The sequence below is a fragment of the Candoia aspera genome, chromosome 3 (assembly GCF_035149785.1).
Source record: "Candoia aspera isolate rCanAsp1 chromosome 3, rCanAsp1.hap2, whole genome shotgun sequence".
Lineage (NCBI taxonomy): Eukaryota > Metazoa > Chordata > Lepidosauria > Squamata > Boidae > Candoia > Candoia aspera.
Genome location: NC_086155.1, coordinates 48595390 through 48601389, shown reverse-complemented (window position 1 = coordinate 48601389; position 6000 = coordinate 48595390). Strand labels below are relative to the sequence as shown.

The 6000-nt window shown below is 40.1% G+C and overlaps 1 protein-coding gene across 3 annotated transcripts in view; it reads left to right on the top strand.

Annotated features, from left to right (window-relative positions):
• The first annotated feature begins 1610 nt into the window (after positions 1-1610).
• Positions 1611-6000, top strand: part of FOXP4 (forkhead box P4) — a 175465-nt gene continuing 171075 nt past the window's right edge. For 2 of the 3 annotated variants that reach the window (XM_063297594.1, XM_063297592.1), the window contains exon 1: positions 1611-2072. The gene's annotated coding sequence lies outside the window, so the exon portion shown is untranslated. The remainder of the gene's footprint in view (positions 2073-6000) is intronic. The other variant, XM_063297593.1, reaches the window with a different exon arrangement.

Genomic DNA, 6000 nt, shown 5'->3' with positions numbered 1-6000 from the left:
CCCCAGCACATCTCCCAGGTGTCCTGTGATGGCTATCTCTATATGAAATTATGGCAACCTTCACGGGATTATTTTGTTTTCTCCCATTCTTACCAGTGTTGCTTCTTTCTGGTTCATGCTGCCTCGGTGCAAACCCAACCTCACAAAAACAATAGTGAGCAGACGTGAAGTACCTGTGACTTACGGATTGTTTTTTTTTTTCAGTCTGAAAAAAGAATTGCAAAATGATGAACATGGTTTTACATTTACATTTCTTTAATTCAATGTAACTGGAAGAAGCCACTTGTTAACTACAGAGCAAGTATGCTCGCATTCAGACTATTTAATATTAACAAAATAATCATTTAAAAGGAATTTATTATCTACACTTTTAAGCATCTGATTTTACATTAAAATAATCCAATTGAAAAATTCATAGTGTGTTTGTGATATATTCATCTGTTTATATAGTGTCGTGTGCAAATAATAATCCTGAATGAATCTTCTTACAAACCAGTCACAAGCGTATTTACATATTGGTCTGGTTTCAATCAGACCAAAATTCTAGATGAATTTGGAAAGACCTATACAATTTTCACAGTGTGGACTAATTTATATTCAGAAGTAATCCCCTTGTTTCAAAAGAATTTACTCCAGGGTAAGTTTAGATAGGGTGAAGTTTTAGGGAAGTTAAAAGATATCTATAAAATAAACAGCAAAAATTGCCAGGGTTTTCACACATCTCCCATCTTGCTACAATTTTCTTTCATAGCTTTATTTTAGGGTACAATCAATGCTTATCTAGTTCAGTCCTGTGTTTTGAACATTTTCATGCATTAGCATGAACATACATCTGAACTTCACATTGCATCTATGCAGTCATCTGAATCTTTTTGTAGAGGACAGAAAGTGCAGCGAAGTTGTCCTAAAGTCAGGCCAGTGTCAATATTGGCATTATGAATGCGAGATATGCAACGATGGAGTTAAGCTTCATGTGTGAAAAATCCTTTATTCATTCTGCCATCTTTGAAAGAACTTTGTGCTTCACACGCTTGGTCTCAAATATGCATCACTGCCTATGTCTGAAGAAAATCCTGCCACTTGTATCTGTATAATACATGGAGATTTGTTAAACAGATTATCGTTCGGGGTGTATACAGTGGAATACTTAGTTATAACTGTTAACCTAGGACGCAATAGCGAGATAGGCCATTTTAGAAACAGGGTGTTCAGTATCAGCATTCCTTTAGGCATTAATTTATCACAGTGGCCATTCATAACTATCGAGCAACAAAAACAAGGAGAGCGGCAAAAGAGAGTAAGTACGGATCGCCTTCACTATATTCAGTCGCGTGGAGAAATAGCAGCCGCTCAGGTACTGAGAGAAAAGGCCCCAAAGTGACTTGACAGATCGCAAGAGAGGCCTCGTTTCCTTTAACTCCCCCTGCTTCAATAGCGTCCCTTCCCCTCTCATTCACCTCTTTTATCTCCCCCTCGCCGTGGCTTCCCTCTTCCATTCAGGACCCGTGGGCTTGAAAACGAGCTGCACCTGCTTTAGATGAATTATGGTAGAACTGGAAGTAACTCGCTCTCCCACCCCTCCCTTCCAAGCTCTCAAGTCACATCTCCAGTTCAGACACAACCCCTGTGATTAGACGCTGATCTCCCCGTCTGAATGGGACACAGAGAGGAGGGACCCAAGGCATAGAGACTGACTCCCCCCCTTGAGACTTCCATTGAGGAAAACGGACGAGAAGAAGGAAGAAACAGCCCCCCCCCTCCCCACTGCGATACGAGAGAAGGAAACAGCAAAGGCTTGAGCAGGAGAAAAGTATGACCGTGCCTGAACTGTGTTAGAGCTTTCTTTTTTCTCTCTCGGCTTCTGTCTCTCTCTCTCTCTCTCCCTCTCCCCCCCTCTCTCTTTGTCTCCGAGGTGTTTAACTTTGGGGGATCTCGGGCATTTCTGCACCGCAAGGGACGAAGCTGCAGGCGGCGGCGGCGGCGGCAAGACAGCAAGAAAGAGGCAGCCACATGCGCCAAGTGGGGGGTGTTAAAAGTTGAGTCTCGATTCCGGGCGCCGTAGATCAAAACAGGTTCGTTGGATTTCTAGCAACTCCAGTGCCCGCTCCCTCTTCCCGTAAACTTTCATTGTTGGTTTACTTTTGAATCCAGCCAGAGGACCTTTTGTAGTTCCTTCCTCTTTTTCTCCCCCTTTCTGAAAGGACTGTTCTGCTTTAAGTATAAAGAAATTACCCAGAATATCTGCGCCCAGGAACCCGTAAAGTTGCTCAACTGGCCGAGCTGGCGTCCCCCTCCCCAGGTGTTTGGGAAAACAGGTGTGAGGGGAGGCCGAGATTCAGGCTTTGTTGATTCCCCCTCCCCCTCTCCCCCTCTCCCCCGGCCTTCCTTGCAGTGTCCAAAGGAGAGCGTGGAAAACCCGTCAAGGATGTTGAGGAGGGGTGGGGGGGAAGCGGCGGCGTGAACATATGTAGAGAAGCCACTTGGAAGGCGGCAGCTGCCCGCGGCTCCGAGTGTTTGGTTTGGATTTCTCGGTGGCTGTTTTCGCCAAGGAGGCGCGTGAAAGTTCGGGGCTCCCGGGACCTAAAGCGAGCGAGAGACAAAGAGAGGTTCTGACGGAGGCAACTTTTCGGCCGGGATTTTGCCGAGTCGGGGGGGGGGGGCGCGGAGCCCAAGGATGGGGCACCGGCGGCGACGAGGTGGCACGCTGGAAGGCTTCCTCTTTGTTCGGGGGCGGGGGCGGGGGCGGCGGTGGTGAGGATGGGAGGAAGAGATAGGAGGTTCTTGCCTAGGGGGAAAAATGAAGGAAGGAGAGAGCGAGTGTGTGTGTGTGTGTTTGGCTCTTCTGTTTTTGTGAATGTGGCGAGGGGTGGGGAGAAGATGTTGCAAAACCGCTTTGGGGTTTCTCCAGATCAATCAGTTTTGTAAGTGTGTCTGTGAATTACAATTTATTATGATTGACAGGACGGGTTGACTCCAAGGTTTTCGCATTTATGGTCGTCTTGAGTACACACCAGGGTTTGGGGGGGGAGAGGGAGGGCTTCGGATCGGGACGGCTGATTTCCCCCCCTCCCCAACTTCGCTTCGTGGAGTAACTTTTCTGGCAGTAACTTGGTCAAGTTCTTCTTAGCCAAAACCCCCAGCTTTTGAGTTCGGTCTCTTCCTCGGATTAGCAAAAAGTTGGGATGGTAGAAAAATATTGAATAGCTAGAAAATTCCTCAGTTTCTGAAGAGTGAATTTTAAATGGTTTTATTATAAATAGCTGCTTTTTTTTAAATTAAAAGGTCTTTGTTTTCTGATAGGGTAGGAGGCGTAAGAGTTACAAAAGAACATTTCCTTCTGCTGTGACTTTAAAGGAGGTTTTGCTTTATATATTTTATTGCACACAATGTAATGCTGTCAGAGAAGCTCCATCAGTCAGTGTGGCTTCAGTTTCTTGTTGGCTTTTCTTCTTTTTAATGTTACCTATGATTAGAAATGTTGCCAATTCTCCATCAGAGCCTCAAATTTAGGCTAAAATTATCAGGGAAACTACTGGGTGTGTTATTAGCCCTAAAATAGTGTTCTAATTCTTTCTAAAAAGGAAGAAGTGACTTCTAGAAATGAATAGAAGCATAAAATGATACAAATATCTATAATGTAAATGCCACGGTTGATTAAAATTTAAATGGCAAAATTCTTTTCAGACTGAGTGGCGCTTAAAATAACAATATATACTCAATGCGTCAAGTGAGATTTCCCCTAACTGATCATTTTAAAAATGAAATCTTGAAAAGCAAAGTTTCATTATTAAAAAAAGTGAATTTCAAATGGACTATTTTGTTGAGATTGTTTGGGATTGGACATTTAGTTTTCTTACTGTAGCCCAGTGAGCATTAGCCAATATCCCCTAAAATATAGAGATCATATTTTGGGGGGCAACTGAGAAGTTTCAAGCAAGCTATTAAAAAAATTGTGGTTTGCATGGGTTTGTGAAGTGCTTTAATCCATTTTTATCATATTCATCTTCCCACAATAGGGCAAATAGTTTTAAGACCTATTTCCTCCCCACACACTGCTAAAGTTATATTTTTTTCAGTTCTTTTACAAATATTCTTATGCCACCCCTATACAAAGTTTTGTAAAGCAGATCGGTTTAAATACAGTAAGTGGAAAATTATCCTTTAATAAGAATTGGTTAATGTTGGCACCTTCTGTTTTTAGTATGTACCTGAAACGCTTTCTCCTGAATTTCATATTTTGTATAAAGCTGTTTAATCTCAAATTCATAATACATGTTGCATAAATATGAATAGGCATAATTATTCTTCTGAAGTGCAGTATTAAGAGGAGCGCGTTGGACACCCTCATGGTAGCTCTGAGGACTTTATTTACAGGTCCCTTTCCAGAGTCCATTGATGACTTCAAACATGTGCTTCATCCAACAATTACATTTGTCTGGAGATGATAAAGTTTATAAGCAGTCTTCTACCATAGACAATTCCACTTTTTAGCTCTGGATTAGACCTTTAATATTTTCAGATAATCTGTGGGGTTGTACAAGAAATAGAAGTATTGCTTGGTGTAAAAATGGGTGTAATACAGAATATTGTTCAAATTCATGGTACAAGAAAGGGACTTGTTCTGCCAATAGGCCATTTTGTATGAAATTGACATACGATGTTAACACTTCAGTCAATAGTACTTATCATTTGTATATGTTAGCTGGTAACAGCATCTAGCTCTCTATTAACAAAGTTCATAAAAATTTAACTTTATTCAACAGTCCTATAAACATGTAGAAGTAAAACCCATTGAGTAACTTCTAAATGGTATAAAATACAAGATTCCAATGCTATAATGGAGAAACAGTGCAGTCTTAATTTTTATTAATTATATTTTAAAATAAAACTTGAAGGTAAGTGTTGCTCAGATAATTTGATTTTAAAATATTTAATCTTTTTCATTCTGAAATCTTAAAAAATATCAGGCAGATTCTTTGAAACTGAGGAGAAAACAATCTGAATCAGATATATTATTTATTGTGCAAACTAAGCGATTAAGAAAATTAACATTTGTTATTTTTCTCATTTGGGGGTGAATGTATTAAAGGTCATTCAACCTCTATTTTGGACATTTCTTAGAAAGTTATTGGAAGTTCAACTGAATCCTTGAAATGAATGAATATTGGGGGGGGGTGTACATAGTTTATATGTAAATCTGAAATGGGCAGAGTATAGTTTTGGTAAAAATTGTTAAAACTACAACAGTTTTAATATATGGACTGTTTCATGTAATTAATTTGGGAGCATCTTTGCAGTTAAAATTGTGATCAAAATCCTGTGTAATCTATCCATTTTATGCATTATCTGCCAGACGGAAAAGAAAAAAAAATGGTTTTTTTTCACAAACATTGAGCATTGGGTAGGAAAGAACTTCAGAATATGAGACATACAATACAGTGGGGTGCCTCATCACGTCCCCATTGTGCAATATTGTAAGAAAAACCACGAAATAGGCATGGAATTCCCTTCTTCTCAGATTGGTAACTTTCTAGACCATGAAGGTGCTGAGCCCCCTGTTTTCCTAAAGTCACACAGTTCAAAATTATAGTGAGAAAGATTGTGTTTAGGACTTAAGGATATCAACAATGAGAAAGTAGTTTAGGTGAGTAGTTTTGGTCTAAGCATATCCATTTACATTTAATAATTAACATTCCCATTTATTGTTCCTTTCTTAAGATTAAAATCAAAAACAGGGAAGAATTTTGGTGTGTTCCTAACTCAGATTTCCCATATAGAAAGAAGGATTTCTTAAGAAGACAAAAAAAAAATCTATAAAGCAAAGAGCAAATAAAATAAGCACTTCAGGCGCTTTCTCTTTTTCGTTTCTAATAACCAAGCCGGGAACTATGTGCAGTCAGTTGTGAAGTTTTTGCCCAAAGAAGCCTAGGAGCATTTCTTTTCTCATGGCACAGGGGATGCTTTTGAATCTGATAATGTTTGTGTGTGTCTTGCTGTGGG